The sequence below is a fragment of the Pseudophryne corroboree genome, chromosome 2, assembly GCF_028390025.1.
Source record: "Pseudophryne corroboree isolate aPseCor3 chromosome 2, aPseCor3.hap2, whole genome shotgun sequence".
NCBI classification, from domain to species: Eukaryota; Metazoa; Chordata; class Amphibia; order Anura; family Myobatrachidae; genus Pseudophryne; species Pseudophryne corroboree.
In genome coordinates, this window is record NC_086445.1 from 419,774,319 (window position 1) to 419,793,110 (window position 18,792).

An 18,792-nucleotide genomic window follows, 5' to 3' on the forward strand; every position below is an offset into this window, starting at 1 on the left:
TAACAAATATTAAATGTGTTAAAATTATGACCCGGCGAAAGAGAACAACCAGAAATACAAATATAATAGTGTCTTTAAACATATGCAATTGTTTTGTCCAAGCAGGCATGGTGTCATAAAATGTGGTATTCCTTTATTCATGGAAGACAGACCTTTGACTGATTGGATGTGTAAATATTGTTGTTTGCCTCAATTGTTAGCATGAACAATTAGGACTTGGTGGTGATTCAGTGGACCCTGTGCTGTCATTGTCTCTGAACTGCAGTATTACAAACAAGAAGCCAGATACCATACAATTGCTAAGGATATGCAGATTCCTGAATGTGGGCTCTAACTCTGCATTTTTAACACACCCCTGCACATACCAGAAATTTTGTGTGCATCTTAAGTGATCTAAGCCAGGCGACCAAAAGTTGTATTCAATATAATACAGACCAGACATTGATATTTGAATTAATAGTGATATGTCAAATGTATTATGTATTCTGGCTTTGTGGCTTACACTGTACTGACCTGTCTCCTACACAATGAGTTACACATAGTCTTTACACAGCTGATCTACTGTTTATATATATATATATAAATATAAAGGTATTGTTTCATTAGATATCCAGCCATACGTGTAGTACAGGGATGGGACTGCATAAGGACACCGTGTGTGGGATCAAATTGTTCAGGGTCACATAAGTAGTAATCCGGTGGTTATGAGGATATTGTCACATATTGCGGCAACAAGTTATTAACAAGTTATTAGTGATACCGAATTCATGTATATTCCTGTATGATACTGTGGTTGGTGTGAACTGGTCTTTAGGTGGGAGCCCAGAGGTAAACAACTGTAATCACATCCCAAGATTAGGCATCGCCCACTGTTTGAACTGACCAATGACCCACGGTGTACTGAATATATCCCGCCCCTGGACCAATGGAATAAGATCTTAAATTCCCCATTATACTGTTTTTGGAACAGTGTATAAAAAGACATGTACCTGGCCCAGCTTTCAGTCACCTTTCTCAGAGGTCATCTTGCTAGACGACTGAGACATGGATCAAGGAGCGCATGCATATGTATGTATTGGCTGTAGCTTTCATTGTATTGTATTACCTTTGATTGAATTAGTAAACATACTGTTGATGCGTTGTACAACAACATTAATAACTACAATTGGTGTCGCATTCACTTTCTATTGGGTTTTAGCGTACTGAACCACACATGGCGTCCTTTTTGCGTCCATTGTGTCCGCTAAGACGTAGCGTGCAACCGAAGCAGCCATTGTTTCACTTTGCATCTGTAGTGGACATCTTATTTTAGTGCAACTAGGAATCTGAATTTAACAGCATATATATATATATATATATATACATACACACATATATATGTGTGTGTACAAGGACAAGTAAGGCAGCACACACCTTAACCAGTGTATCCTGGTACCTTCTTGTCAGCCAGTGGTCCGAATACAAAGTCCACAGCAGCGGTACACAATCTATACTTCCCATTTTGTCCTTTTACTTTTATATGTATAGTTTAAAAAAAAGTATGTATGTGTCTACGTTTCAATCAATTGTATTTTATGAACGAGAAACCTTTGGTGGGTAAAAGAAAGCACTGTATATACACATACATGCATACACACATGCACGCACATGTAACAAATGTTTTTTTCTCTTACATCCCCCATTCATTCTCTTATATATTGTGTATTTTTTGTCACCCCCCTCAACATGTCTGTTTTGAAAAATAACAAGAGCTGTTGGGTTGGTACAAAGCGCAACAGTAAACAGGATCTCGTTTCGGGTGCTGCTGGTACCTATAGAGTTGTGCACAAAGTTCAGATATATTGCAGTTAATTGGTTTAATACAGTTCGCAGTCTCTTAGGGGTCATGTTCTGAGAAGCCGGCATCCCGGCCTGCCAGGTACAACAAACTAAGAAGTGTGGGTAAGTTAGTTGTAACTGGCAGGCCAGGACGCCGGCATCTCAGAACAAGACCTACCTCAGACTAAAAACTCTTTTACCATCAAGTGGGGATTTTGCACCCCTAAGAGGCTGCAAACTGTATTAAACCAATTAACTGCACTAGATATGAACTTTGTGCATCATGGAATTACGGACATTCTGACCCCACACTTAAAATTAACATATGATGTGTAAGAATCTAGCTTGAAAAATTGTTATTTTCATTTGATGTTCAGATGTGTTTATATAACTTGATACTCAGCATTGTGACTGAATAAAAGTATTAGCAGACGATACAGACACCTGTTTATTATACCATGATTATAAAATTTTTATACATTTGACAACATGCATTGGTGAGTGCAGGTACCAAAAAACCCATTTACCATTTGAAAAATAACAAAAAAGAATGAAACGCGTTGACAATGCCAGCATTTAATTAAGCTGCTTTATTTTGCTTGGGCAACACAGTGTCAATTAACCTACTGAGTGGTCTGGTTACTGCCTATATGAAGGTAGCTGCACCCCATTGCCATAATCAATTGAGCTAAATAGGATACCGACACGCGTTGTTACGGTTACCCACCGCTATCATAGGATGGGAAGCTGAATCTCAGGACCCTGACCACGCTTAACTAAGGGCTCACTATACTGCTGGCAGACTGTGAATTTACTATTAGACCAGAAGTGTCAAACTCGCGGCCCAAGCTTATTTTTTTTAAAAACAGTGAAATGCGACCCACCCCTAGCGGATGAGTTACTGCTGGCCTGTCTGATGTGATCAGAGCTTAGCTACGATCGGGCAGCATTCATTGTTCTGCAAAAGGTAGATGAGAGGTGAGGACATGTCCATGGGGAAGAGCTGCAATGCAAGCCCAGCTGCCTTTGCAAAGCTCTGCCACCCACTGCATCCCTTAAGCCGTCACGCCTTGTATGTGTGTGTGCCAGACTGCCCTATGTACCTGGGTGCCCTAATTGAAGGAGGATTCTTCTGGTATCTGGATAGAAACATGTCTCTCAATGAAAAAGTTAAATAGGAGGGGGCTGGCACAGGGGTTGGCGGTTGAATAGACACAGGAGGCATAGTGGGTTTGTGGGTGGAGGGGACACAAGGGGCAAGAGGGGATACTAGGGGGTATGTGGCTGGACTGGAGGGACAGAGGGGGGCTGGAAGAGGCACCTTTTACTAGTTTACAATGAAATGTATTATAAATGAGAAGGGATGCCAGAGTGATATATTAGGGATGGGGGGGTATAACACAGCTCCCAGCTCATACTGATATGTGGCATTATTAATATATAGAGGAGAGGGGACCGCACAGTGATATATGAGGGGGAATGATAGCTCATACTTAAAGTACAAATAAGACTTTTTCTTGTGCCCACGCAAGACTTGATTATTCGTCCCATTTGGAATTTTGAGTTTGAAATGCCTGTACTAGACCATACGGAAGGACATCATATGACGCTGTTATACTTCTGGTGGGAGTTTTGTTTCCACAATGAAGATACTGGCTTTTAGTATTTGTCTAAAGATACTGGCTTTCAGTATTTGTCTACCCTGGAGAATACCGGCGACTAAAGTGGATTTAAACGTGTGTACAACCGGTGAGATTTCTCCTTTCGGGATTGAATCGGGATCACAAGGGGGGCTAACTTCCCTTGCGATTTTGACTATATAGTCAATAACTATCTCTCCCATAGTCCCATAGTCAATAACGTCTCTCCCATAGATCGAAGAGAAGAGAGAATGGAGAAGAGCGGTGCCGCCGGCGGAGGGGGTCTGGATCAGGAACGGGGATGGTAGGTATTCTTTTTATTTATTTATTTATTTTCATGCAGCGTCGTGACCATGCCCCCAATTGAAGCCACGCCCCCATATTTTGCCCGGGGCGCAACAAGTCTTAGAACCGGCCCTGACTGACACCAACCCTCCCTCACTGTGGTGCTCGCTTCAGCCTCCCTCCCGCTCCACTTCCTACACCCTCCAGCGCTGCTCCCTAGTCCCTACACTACACCCACCCTCCAGCGCTGTTCCCTAGTCCCTACACTACACCCTCCAGCGCTGCTCCCTAGTCCCTACACTACACCCACCCTCCAGCGCTGTTCCCTAGTTCCTACACTACACCCACCAGCGCTGCTCCCTAGTCCCTACACTACACCCACCCTCCAGTGCTGCTCCCTAGTCCCTACACTACACCCACCAGCGCTGCTCCCTATCCCTATACTACACCCACCCTCCAGCGCTGCTCCCTAGTCCCTACACTACACCCACCAGCGCTGCTCCCTAGTCCCTATACTACACCCACCCTCCAGCGCTGCTCCCTAGTCCCTACACTACACCCACCCTCCAGCGCTGCTCCCTAGTCCCTACACTACACCCACCAGCGCTGCTCCCTAGTCCCTACACTACACCCACCCTCCAGCGCTGCTCCCTACAGCCTCCGTGCTCCATACACTCTTTTCCACTGCCCTCCACTCCCACTCTCCCTGCTCCCTACTGCAATCCCGGGATCCCAGAAATCCTGGGATTGAGCATTTTTCAATCCCGAATCCCGGGATTGAAAAAACGGCCCGGGATTGGCCTCCCTAATTGCTACATCATTCTGTGCGTATGAACAACCGACATCGACAGATCGATTGAACTGCAGATATATCTGCCAGTGTGTACCCAGCTTAAGAAAAGCCATCCTTTGTAACATTAATAGGCAGATAATAATATAATTATATTAATCTATTCACTGCCTCTTAACACCAGCGCAGTCTACAATTTAGTTTTTTGTTGCCGTCTAATTGTGACTGGGATAGCTGCCAGTCTTTTTAGGTTTGCAGCAAGTGTTAAGGTAGGTACACACTGGCAGATTTGTATTGGTCTGCCCGACAATCGGACAATTTTTCAGGAAATTGTAGGCATCAATATCTGAGCTACACACTTAATTTTTTTCCCAGTTACCAATTTTCTGCCATATCGCACTGTATTTGCATATGTCCGCCCACAAGTAGGATGATGTAGTGAGAGGAAAACATAGGAAATATGGACAGATTATTGAGAACTCACACATACTGCTCAATATCTGGAGATTGTGGCAGATATTTTGGGTTTGGGATGATAGACCGGAAAATCGGTTGTTCACGTGTGTGGGCAAGATTTTCCCCGAATTATCGGCGTAAAAGCCAACACGATCGTTCATACACAAAGGTCCTCATTCCGAGTTGATCGTTAGCTTCTTTCGGTCGCAGCGCGGCGATTAGTTGAAAAAGCATTACGCACGTGCGAAGTACTTTCACACAAAACGATGCAGTTTTACACAAGGTCGTGCAACACTTTTATGTCGCTCTGTTGATCGGTGAGTTATTGACAGGAAGTGGGTGTTTCTGGGTGGTAACTGGCCGTTTTCAGGGAGTGTGCTAAAAAACGCAGGCGTGTCAGGTAAAAACGCTGGAGTGGCTGGGGGAACGGGGGAGTGGCTGGCAAAACGCAGGACGTGTTTGTGACGTCAAAGCAGGAACTAAACTGACTGAAGTGATAGCAAGGTAGGAGTAAGTTTTGAGCTGCTCAGAAACTGCATGAAAATTTTTACGCGCAGTTCTGCTAACCTTTTGTTCGCACTTCTGCTAAGCTAAGATACACTCCCAGAGGGCGGCGGCCTAGCATATGCACTGCTGCTAAAAGCAGCTGTCACAACTGAGGGCCTGAGCTGACGGGAGGCAGCCTCAGTTGTAGGGGCTGAGATGTACCGGAACCTGGGAGGTTGTATCAGACCCCTGGACATGTAAGTAACATGAATAATAACTGCCCGAAGGCGTGACCACGACAACTTAGATAAAAGTCAATGATGTTTATTATGACAACTCCGCAACACAGCAGCAGTAAAAGAAAACGTAAAAGTCAGCAAATAATAAATACAGTTCCTGGGTACTACAGGATGGCAGGAGCCACAGGGCACTGGTAGTGTGAGATAGTTCTTATGATCTTCTAGATGGAAAGTCCTTACCAGGCCCGACTGTAGCAATGGAGATAACCCAGGATTGTGCCAGCTGGTGTTCCAGGAAAAGCTGGGTTGCTGAAGGTAAAACAGCTGCTGTGGATACTGGCTGGAACCAGACTGTTGTTAGCACGGAGTGGATACTGGCTGGAACCAGTTAAATAATAAATGAACTTGGGAGCGATGAAATATGAACTGAAATGTAGAACTTGAGAGCGGAGAAATAATAATACCGGTGGAGAGTGGTAAAGTGTAGAAAGGACACCGGCCCTTTAAGGGAAGCTGTACTCTGCTGGAAGCTGAGCTGGAAGCAGGTAATGTTGTAGCTGGAAACAGATGAATCCACAATGGATTGGAGAGTCAGGCTACACCGCAGGTGGAATGCTGGTGCGGGTCTCTATGGTGGAAGTCTTGAGACAGGAGCTGGAACCTGGAAGACAATCACAGGAGAGAGACAAACAGGAACTAGGTTTGACAACCAAAGCACTGACGCCTTCCTTGCTCAGGCACAGTGTATTTATACCTGCAGCAAGGAAGGGATTGGCTAGGCAATTATGCAGATTAACAATACTGACAACAGATTGGAGGAAATGATCAGCTGACAGAATCCAAGATGGCTGCGCCCATGCAGACACTTGGAGGGAAGTTTGGTTTGTAATCCATGTGGTAATGAAAACAGTAATGGCGGCGCCGGCCACTGGAGACAGGAGACGCCAGGCTGACAAGTGCACATCCAACCACGCGGACACAGCGGAGGCCGCGGCTGACGTAATCGCCACTCTGACACTCTGCATGCAGAAGCTCAGGGACGGCGGCGGAGGCCGCGGGAGACGCCATGCCAGATGTAATAAGGCGTTACTGTGACAGCGTCTCAGAGAGACAGGAGAGGATGCAGGAATGTGAACATTAGGATAACAGATGGGATCCGGTCCTGGAGCGCTGAGCCAGCCTTAGGAGGCATCTGATGGGTAAGAAATGGCGTCCAGATACCCGGATCGTGACAGCACCCCCCCCTTTAGGAGTGGCCCCAGGACACTTCTTTGGCTTTTGAGGAAACTTGGAATGGAATCTCCGGACCAAGGCAGGAGCATGGACATCAGAAGCATTGGTCCATGAACGTTCCTCAGGACCATAACCCTTCCAGTCAATAAGATATTGTAGTTGACCGTAACGGTGACGTGAGTCCAGGATCTTGGCCACTTCATACTCAACGCCTCGTTGAGTTTGGACTTTCGGAGTTGGAGGAAGTGAGGAATGAAACTGATTCAAGATCAGCGGTTTCAACAGGGAAACATGGAATGTCCTGGGTATTTTTAAGAAGGGAGGCAACTGGAGTCTGTAAGCAACAGGATTGATGACTTGTTCAATCTTGAAAGGACCGATATAGCGAGGTGCAAACTTCATACTGGGAACTCTTAACCTCAAATTCTTCGTGGATAACCATACCCGATCACCCACCTTGAGAGCAGGAACTGCTCGACGCTTCTTATCCGCAAACTTCTTGTACCTGAACGATGCCTTGAGCAGAGCTGATCGTACGCTCTTCCAGATATTGGCAAACTGATGCAAGGTGATATCCACTGCGGGAACAGAAGTTGCTGGAAGCGGTTGGAACTCAGGAACTTTAGGGTGGAATCCAAAGTTAGTGAAGAATGGTGTTGAAGCAGATGAAGAATGATACTGGTTGTTATGACAGAACTCGGCCCAGGGAAGTAATTGAACCCAGTCATCTTGAGAGGAGGACACATAGATGCGGAGGAAGGCCTCCAAGTCCTGATTCACCCTCTCGGTTTGACCATTGGTCTGAGGATGGTAAGCCGTGGAAAACTTTAGCTTGACTTGGAGGACTTGACATAAACTTCGCCAGAATTTGGCTGTGAATTGAACTCCTCGATCTGAGATAATTTCTTCAGGAAGACCGTGGAGTCGGAAGATCTCTTGTATGAATACTTGAGCCAACTTGGAAGCTGACGGAAGACCGGTGAGAGGAATGAAGTGTGCCATCTTGGTGAACCGGTCAACTACCACCCAGATGGTATTGAACTTGTTGCACATGGGTAAGTCTGTAATGAAATCCATCGACAAGTGGGTCCATGGTCGACGGGGAACGGATAGTGGAACCAGTTGCCCCGCAGGCGACTGGCGGGATACTTTATGTTGGGCACACTTTGGGCAAGATGCAATAAACTCCAAGACGTCCTTTTTCAGAGTTGGCCACCAATAGGACCTAGAGATAAACTCCAGGGTTTTTTGGATACCTGTATGTCCGGCAAAACGGGAAGCATGGGCCCAATGCATGAGCTTCTTCCTTAGCATCGGCTTCACAAAACTTTTCCCTGATGGGGGCGTAGAGTCCATCCCTACCGTGGAGAATGCCAACGGATTTATAATAGGATGCTTGTCTGAAGACTCTGACTCATTTTCTTGCTCCCATGAGCGGGAAAGGGCATCGGCCTTGCGATTCTGAGAGCCCGGACAGAACTGGAGTTTAAAGTCGAACCTGGAAAAGAAAAGTGCCCATCTGGCCTGACGAGGGTTGAGACATTGTGCGCCCTTCAGGTATAAAAGGTTCTTGTGGTCTGTAAGTATGGTGATTAAATGAGAAGCTCCCTCCAACAGATACCTCCACTCTTCTAGAGCGAGCTTGATGGCTAGCAACTCCTGGTCGCCAATGGCATAGTTGCGCTCAGCTGGGGAGAACTTCCGGGAGAAGAAACTGCAAGGATGTAAATGGCCATCTTTAGCCCTCTGAGATAACACCGCTCCTACTCCAACGGAGGAGGCATCCACCTCTAGGATGAAAGGAGAGTCGATGTCAGGCTGTTTCAGGACAGGCGCAGAGATGAACCTCTGTTTTAAAATATGAAAAGCTTGCATGGCTTCTTCAGACCACTTGGACGGGTTAGCACCCTTCTTGGTGAAAGCAGTAATAGGCGCCACAATGGTGGAAAAGTCTCGTATAAACTTTCGGTAATAATTGGCGAACCCTAAGAACCTCTGGACCCCTTTGAGGGTTAAGGGTACCGGCCAATTCTGAATTGCTTGTAGTTTCTCAGGATCCATCTCTAGTCCGGAACCGGACACAATGTACCCTAGAAACGGAATGGACTTGACTTCAAAGACGCATTTTTCTAATTTGCAATAGAGATGATTGACACGGAGACGGGACAGAACCTCTTTAACCCAAAAACGATGTTCCTCTAAATCGTTGGCAAAAATGAGGATATCGTCTAGATAGACCACGACATGACGGTATAGAATGTCTCTGAAAATCTCATTGACAAAATGCTGGAAGACAGCTGGAGCATTGCTCAATCCGAAGGGCATGACGAGGTACTCATAATGTCCGTCACGGGTGTTAAAGGCGGTCTTCCACTCGTCACCCTCACGGATCCGGATGAGATTGTATGCACCTCGCAAGTCCAGCTTTGTAAAGATGGTAGCTCCGCTAACTCTGTCAAAGAGCTCAGTAATCAGGGGTAAAGGATAACGGTTCTTGATGGTAATGTCGTTCAAACCTCTGTAGTCGATGCACGGCCGCAGACCACCATCTTTCTTTTTTACAAAAAAGAAGCCTGCGCCGGCTGGGGAAGAAGAAGGTCGAATGAACCCCTTTGCTAGGTTCTCTTTAATGTATTCCTCCATAGAATGCGTCTCAGGCAGAGACAACGGATAAGTTCGGCCTCGAGGTGGAACCTTCCCTGGAACGAGATCAATCGGGCAGTCCCATTCTCTATGAGGAGGAAGGATATCAGCAGAAGCTTTACTGAACACATCCGTGAAATCTTGATATGGAGGAGGTGGAACATCAGACGACCTGGGGGAGGAAGAACAGACAGGCAATACTTTAAACAAACATGTCTCTGCACAGGAGGAACCCCATGCCAGGATTTGCGTAGTCGTCCAATCAATTGTAGGATTGTGAAGACGGAGCCATGGAAGGCCCAGGACCACAGGATGTGTGGCTCTTGGAATCACTAAAAGTGAAATAAGTTCGGAATGAAGAACTCCCACTCTCAGACGAACTGGTAGAGTCCTTAGAGCAATAACAGTATCAAAAATTTTACTGCCATCCACGGCAGTTAAGGAAAAGGAGGAAGGAAGTCTCTCGGTGGGTAGGGACCACCGTTTAACATAGGCTTCAGTAATAAAGTTCCCAGCTGCTCCGGAATCAAGGAGAGCAATGACGTTCCGATAACGTTGAGCAACTTGAAGCGAGACTGGGAGATTACAATCATGAGGAGATGGAGAGGAGATCATTACTCCTAGCCGGCCCTCTCCTGGGCGAGCTAGGGTTTGGAGTTTTCCCGGACGTTCGGGACAGGCATTGATGGTGTGAGACGGAGCTGCATAGTAAAGACAAAGAGACTCAGAGAGACGTCTTCGGCGCTCAGCAGGAGTTAAACGGGAACGGCCAATTTGCATGGGCTCATCTTTAGATGGTGACAGTTGACGAGGAGGAGGAGCAGAAGATTTTGGAGCAGATGATCTTCCACGCTCAGTTGCTCTCTCTCTGAAACGTAAATCAACTTTCGTGCAGAGTGAGATTAGCTCATCTAACTTAGAAGGAAAGTCTCTGGTAGCTAACTCATCTTTAATAAGCTCAGATAAGCCATGCCAGAATGCAGCATACAGGGCCTCGTCGTTCCATGCCAGTTCGGATGCCAGGATCTGGAACTGTATCAGATATTGTCCTACAGTACGTGACCCCTGGCGTAAACGGAGAATCTCGGATGAAGCTGAGGTTACCCGGCCTGGCTCGTCGAAGATGCACCTGAATGTTGACACGAATGCAGTGTAAGAAGATAGCAGGGTGTCGGACCTCTCCCATAACGGTGATGCCCAGTCAAGGGCGGAGCCACTGAGAAGAGAGATGATGTAGGAAATTTTTGTACGGTCACTGGGAAAATTGCCAGGTTGTAGCTCAAACTGAATCTCACACTGGTTGAGAAATCCCCTGCAGAATCTTGGAGATCCGTCAAATTTTGCTGGCGTTGGAAGATGAAGACGTGGAGCAGAAATGGGTAAGGTGGGTGGGGTTATAGCTGGAGTCACTGTGGTTGACGCACCAGATGCGCCTGATCCACGGAGAGTTGTCTGAATCCCATCCAGCCGAGTAGAGAGATCCTGGAGACAGCGGATGATGTGGCCCTGTGCAGCCTCCTGATGTTCTTGTCGGGCTGCCAGTTCTTGCATCGGCCTGGCCGCTTGATCCTGGTCTCCGGCTGGATTCATTAGGTCAGTGCTTACTGTCACAACTGAGGGCCTGAGCTGGCGGGAGGCAGCCTCAGTTGTAGGGGCTGAGATGTACCGGAACCTGGGAGGTTGTATCAGACCCCTGGACATGTAAGTAACATGAATAATAACTGCCCGAAGGCGTGACCACGACAACTTAGATAAAAGTCAATGATGTTTATTATGACAACTCCGCAACACAGCAGCAGTAAAAGAAAACGTAAAAGTCAGCAAATAATAAATACAGTTCCTGGGTACTACAGGATGGCAGGAGCCACAGGGCACTGGTAGTGTGAGATAGTTCTTATGATCTTCTAGATGGAAAGTCCTTACCAGGCCCGACTGTAGCAATGGAGATAACCCAGGATTGTGCCAGCTGGTGTTCCAGGAAAAGCTGGGTTGCTGAAGGTAAAACAGCTGCTGTGGATACTGGCTGGAACCAGACTGTTGTTAGCATGGAGTGGATACTGGCTGGAACCAGTTAAATAATAAATGAACTTGGGAGCGATGAAATATGAACTGAAATGTAGAACTTGAGAGCGGAGAAATAATAATACCGGTGGAGAGTGGTAAAGTGTAGAAAGGACACCGGCCCTTTAAGGGAAGCTGTACTCTGCTGGAAGCTGAGCTGGAAGCAGGTAATGTTGTAGCTGGAAACAGATGAATCCACAATGGATTGGAGAGTCAGGCTACACCGCAGGTGGAATGCTGGTGCGGGTCTCTATGGTGGAAGTCTTGAGACAGGAGCTGGAACCTGGAAGACAATCACAGGAGAGAGACAAACAGGAACTAGGTTTGACAACCAAAGCACTGACGCCTTCCTTGCTCAGGCACAGTGTATTTATACCTGCAGCAAGGAAGGGATTGGCTATGCAATTATGCAGATTAACAATACTGACAACAGATTGGAGGAAATGATCAGCTGACAGAATCCAAGATGGCTGCGCCCATGCAGACACTTGGAGGGAAGTTTGGTTTGTAATCCATGTGGTAATGAAAACAGTAATGGCGGCGCCGGCCACTGGAGACAGGAGACGCCAGGCTGACAAGTGCACATCCAACCACGCGGACACAGCGGAGGCCGCGGCTGACGTAATCGCCACTCTGACACTCTGCATGCAGAAGCTCAGGGACGGCGGCGGAGGCCGCGGGAGACGCCATGCCAGATGTAATAAGGCGTTACTGTGACAGCGTCTCAGAGAGACAGGAGAGGATGCAGGAATGTGAACATTAGGATAACAGATGGGATCCGGTCCTGGAGCGCTGAGCCAGCCTTAGGAGGCATCTGATGGGTAAGAAATGGCGTCCAGATACCCGGATCGTGACAGCAGCTAGCGAGCGATCAACGCGGAATGAGGGCCAATATACAATAACTTTGCTCATTCTTCCAATTATTTGTAAATCGGACCAATAATTGTATAGAGTGTTCCTAGCTTAAGAGCTCCATTCACTATTACGTGTATTTTTGTTATCGATCTGATCCCCCCTTCTGTTTATGTTTAATCATCTGTCCCATCCATCCCGTCACTTGTAAAATGTAATGATTTCTTTATCCTCCCTCACCTTTATATATTTAATCTTTGTCCCCCCCAACCCTTCGCTTCTATGTATTTTAAGATTTTGTGCGCCTGCTCCCCAGGGACGTCTTAATAGAGGAGGAGGCTCGTGTGCAGCCTCCTTCATCCAGGTCCCCTCCTCCTCCTAGGGGGCTCAGACTCTGATATGCATGCAGAGGTCTCTGGGAAAATGTCACAGTGGCCATTTTCCTGATGATTTCATACTGCGCATGTGTGAAATGGTAGGAATATAGCTGCTGCGCTATTTCCCCAGTTATTTCTCTACTGTGTATGCGAAAGTGGCCACTGCGCCATTTTCCCAGTGATGATGTATGCTCTTTGTGCTGTCAATAGGGGACTCTGGAGAGGTGAGTGTTAAAGAAATGGGTGCAGCATGTGCGGTTTGGGCCCCTTCGACTCAGGGGCCCATGTACACCACACACACTGCACCCATTATAAATACGCCAGTGCTGCTTCCCTGTTCTCTTTCTTTTGATACCTCCTTACTGTCCCGATTTTGGCGGGACAGTCCCGTTTTTCACGGTCTGTCCCGCTGTCCCACCCGCGGGTCGCAGTGTTTATTCCCTGGCAGAGAGGGACAGTGGGCATGGCCAGCAGCTCACAGAGCGCTGTTCATGCCCCCACAGTGGTGAAAACCGAGTCCCTCCTTGGAACAAAGAAAAGTTGGGAAGTATTGTTATGACGTTGTGATGTCATGACGTCTCATTCACTGGCTATCACACCACCAGCTGCACCTGAACGCAAGAGACAGCTTCAGTCAGGCAGCCCTGCACAGACTAGTTGAGGGAGGACTGGCATGCATTTATGTTCCAGAGAGACAGAGCATCAAGTGCTGGAACAGTAATGCAGCAACGGCACTGGCAGCATGGTCTGCCCAACAACCCTGAAAGCAAAATAAATAAGAATTTGCAGCTGTTACTGTCATATACACAAAGATCACAAAATTTCCTCTTCCTACAGGGAATTTGAGGTTAACTGCTAAACAATTTAATAAGGAGGAAATGGCAGTGATGCTGGGGATAAAAGATAGGAATACATTTTTAATGCATTTAATTTTTCCCCTCTGGGTTTCTGACCATTTGAGGGCAGGGCCATGTGCTTCTTGTTATTGGGCAAAAGTCCAGCACACTAAAATCCATATATTAGGAAATATTTTATAAGTGGTTCCAAGCATCAGTCCATTGCTGATGAATGGCATTCATGTTTGTTCAGGAGTTTCTATAGCGGTTTCAGATAAAGTTTCTTTTTGCAGAGGTTTTATCTATCATCACCTAATAGAGAATGCCTGGCTTTCATCAGATAGCTATTATCATAAGCCTTTGATCACACATAAACAAACAAACTGCCAGCGTGAAAGTAGATATACAGTACACACTCACAACCAAAAACATTAGCCTTATTCCGCTTTGATTGCATGCCGCCTTTAGGACTACTGCTATCTAGTCTGCACAAGAGCCAAGAAATGCTCAACTAGAACATTTTATGAAACATTTCAGCAAAATGCAGCTTGGTGGACAATTGACACACAATATGATTCTATTAAAGTTTGTGAATTTGCTAAGTTTTATTTATGCAGTTTTTGCTAATTTGGGTGCCAGACCTTCTCTTATAAAAATATACGCCTTTATCTCTCTCCTCTTGCTGCACATGACGTCTAGAATGATAAGATGCTGTTACAGCAAGCTTCTCCCCTCCCTCCAGAACAAATACTTGATATGTTAGATGGCATTTGATAATCTTATATATATGGTTGCATACATTACACTTTATCCTTCTCTACCAGCACAGTCTTAAGGCACAGTTACAATAGATGCATCTTAAATCATACTTGAATACTCTCCCACATGCAATTTTTCAGATAGTCCAGGGGCAAATGCAGGATTCTTATGGGGGGGTGGTTTCCAAATTTATATATATACATATATATATACCGCAGAAGTTCCAAAGATTTAGAGGTGCACTCTCACAAAGACAACTCTTGTATCAGCTTCTCATTTAGATCACCATTATTTTATTGTCGACGTTTCGGTCTGGTCACAGGCCTTTATCAAGACAGGTGATGTAATGTGTCACATATTCAATGCTTTTGACAAATAAGATAAATCTGCAAATAGACAGTAATGGTCTCTCACATGGGGGTTCATTGGAGGGAGCTGTTTTGGAGTTAGCCTCATTGGTGATGGTTACTTCCGGTAACGGAGGGCACTTCCGGTCCGGGGAGCTTAAATAGAGTCCACTGACAGTGAGCCAGCATGCAGCAGTGCGTGCCAGCGGCTCCTGTCAGATGTAAGTACTTACTTTCTTTGTTCTTCCTGAGTGATGTTGCCATGACCATGAATAAGATTAGACATTGAAACTATTTTTATTTGGTTAGATTACCATTCGCAGCTGGACGGCTATAGGCGTCAGCCTTGTTATTGAAGCTGCTGCATCCAGTGGCGTAACTACTGCCCCCGCAGCCCTCGCGGTGGCTTGGGGGCGAGGGGCTGCGGGGGCGCCACTGACTTAGAACAGATTGACATGCGGACGAGCTCCAGTCGAGCCCATAGCCAGTACCCCGGAAATCCAGCATGAAGACACGCCGCTCAGTGCCCGCCTGTACCACCCAGCATGTGAGTGAGCACACACCGCGATCACTACTCAGCCTGTCTGAGTGGGAGCCGGGGGATGCGTGCTGCCGTTCCCCGTGTGACGCTACCTGTGCGTGCTCCTCTGTGAAATAAATAAAAAGCAAGATTAAAAAATCGGTCAAATACACCGATATATTGGTGTGCAGAGGGGGTTTCTAGGTACTCGGAAACCCCCCCTGCGTGTGCGTATGTAGTCCCCCGCACCCCCAGAAGAGTGGGCATGCCTCCCACATCCCATCCAGTTCTTAGTGAAGTGGGCAGAATGGGGAGTAAAATACTGCTGAATCTGCGGTCCTTTGGGAGGGGTGGGGCCTAATGACATAATTCTATGGTAATCGTGCCAACTGCGTCTTCTCTCTAGGCTTCTCAAGGAGAGGCACTTTTAAAATTCAGTAAGAATGCCTTAAATATATGTAACATGGGTTTGGTGGGTATGTCTAAGTGGTTGAGAGAGGTATCACAGGTGTTGGGTGGCTATGTGACAGACCTTATCCTGTAGTACCGTGTGCAGAGAGGTAGGATAGATTAATACGAAACAGGAGTGAGTCAGCAATTCTAACAGAATGTCTTTTTTTAAGCCGCAATGAACTCTGAATTGAAGATGATTGGTTAATTGGCGTTAAATATAATTAATCACAAAAAGAAGAATTGGGCATCAATGATGACAAAGAGAAGACAATTGGCTACAGTTCACACCACAACTGAGCTTTTATTATGCAAAAGACAATTGATTTGAATCACCAAAGAATGGCAGAATATCATCTGAATCACAGATGAACATGCTAATTGGAATCACAAATATTAGCATAAGATAATTGGAATCACAGTTTATTATGTGATCATGAGGAGAGTGATAAAAAACCACAATCAGCAATAAAAAAACACTAACTTTCTAGCTTTCCTACTCATTTCTATCCAAAGAGGATGTAGCTAGCGAGGGGCTGCGGGGGCGCCACTGACTTAGAACAGATTGACATGCGGAAGAGCGTCCGCATGTCAATCTGCGGTCTCCTCTCCCTCCCTGCTGTGTTGGAGGGACACGGAGCGCACATCGCGCGCCTCTCCTGTGTCCCTCCCTGGCTCAGGCCGGTCTAAGGAAGTGCCGTTCGTGAGCTCTGATTGGCTCACGAACCGGCACTTCCTTTATTAGACCAGCCGGAGAGCCAGGAGGGACACTGGAGAGGCGTGCGTTGCGCTCCGTGTCCCTCCAGCACATAGGGGGGGGGGCGGGGGAGCAGGCACTTGGGGCATATACCTGGCACTGTGGGGGCAGATCTAGCACTGGGGGCATATACCTGGCACTGGGGGCATATACTTTGCACTGTGGGGGCAGATCTGGCACTGGTGGCATATACCTGGCACTGTGGGGGGAAGATCTGACACTGGGGGCATATACCTGGCACTGTGGGGGCAGATCTGGCACTGGGGGCATATACCTGGCACTGTGGGGGGAAGATCTGGCACTGGGGGCATATAACTGGCACTGTGGGGGCAGATCTGGCACTGGGGGCATATACCTGGCACTGTGGGGGCAGATCTGGCACTGGGGGCATATACCTGGCACTGTGGGGGCAGATCTGGCACTTGGGGCATATACCTGGTACTGTGGGGGCAGATCTGGCACTGGGGGCATATACCTGGCACTGTGGGGGGAAGATCTGGCACTGGGGGCATATACCTGGCACTGGGGGCATATACCTGGCACTGTGGGGGGAAGATCTGGCACTGGGGGCATATACCTGGCACTGTGGGGGCAGATCTGGCACTGGGGGCATATACCTAGCACTGTGGGGGCAGATCTGGCTCTGGGGGCATATACCTGGCACTGTGGGGGCAGATCTGGCACTGGGGGCATATACCTGGGACTGTGGGGGGGGAAGATCTGGCACTGGGGGCATATACCTGGCACTGTGGGGGCAGATCTGGAACTGGGGGCATATACCTGGCACTGTGGGGGCAGATTTGGCACTGGGGGGCATATACCTGGCACTGTGGGGGCAGATCTGGCACTGGGGGCATATACCTGGCACTGTGGGGGGAAGATCTGGCACTGGAGGCATATACCTGGCACTGTGGGGGAATATCTGGCACTGGGGGCATATACCTGGCACTGTGGGGGAATATTTGGCACTGGGGGGAGCAGGCACTGAGGGGGCATATGTGGCACTGTGTGGGAATATCTGGCACTGGGGGCATATACCTGGCACTGTGGGGGAATATCTGGCACTGGGGGCATATACCTGGCACTGTGGGGGAATATCTGGCACTGGGGGGAGCAGGCACTGAGGGGGCATATGTGGCACTGTGGGGGAATATTTGGCACTGGGGGGAGCAGGCACTGAGGGGGCATATGTGGCACTGGGGGGTATATGTGGCACTGAGGGGCATGTACCTGGCACTGTGGGGGAATATCTGGCACTGGGGGCATATACCTGGCACTGTGGGGGAATATCTGGCACTGGGGGCATATGTGGCACTGGGAGCATGGCCCTAGCAACAAGCACTACCCCCTAGCAACGAGCATGACACCCAGTGCATGAAACCCCTGGCAACGAGCATGACACCCAGTGCATGAAACCCCTGGCAACGAGCATGACACCCTGAGCATGAAAACCCCTGGCACCGTGCATGGAACCAAGAGCATGAAACCGCTGGCAACGAGCATGACACCCAGTGCATGAAACTCCTGGCAACGAGCATGACACCCTGAGCATGAAAACCCCTGGCACCGTGCATGGAACCAAGAGCATGAAACCCCTGGCAACGAGCAGGTAATTTAAAAGTAATTAGAAGCCTTACTGTAGAACTTAATGTGTAATGGGCATTACGGTGTGTGGCATAATGTATCACGGACATTGCGGTGTGTGTCATAATGTATCAGGCATTACGGTGTGTTGTATACTATATCACGGGCATTGTGGTATGTGGTATAATGTCTCAGGATCATTGTGGTGTGTGTCATACTGTGTCACAGACATTGTATGTGCTATAATGTATCAGGGGCATTGCAGTGTGTAGCATAATGTATAACGGGCATTGCGATTCCTGTCATAATGTGTCACAGGCATTACGGTGTGTGGCATAATGTGTCTGGGGCATTACAGTGTGTGCATATTGTGTCATGTGCATTATTGTGTGTGGAATAATGTCTAAGGGCCATTGCAGTATGTGGAATAATGTATACTGGGCATTACTATAAGGAGGAAAAATGACAAATAATGTAAGGGGCATGAATCAGGATTATTTTTCTTTCCTGTGGTGGCCAACGTCTGGGCGCGCAGGTTGCAAAACTGGGGTATAAGGTAGTCTTTTCCTGCAATACCACGCCCTTCACACGAAGCCACGCCCATTTCAACAAAGCCACACCCCCTTTTTGGTGGCGCGCGCCTATGGCGCGCACATTTT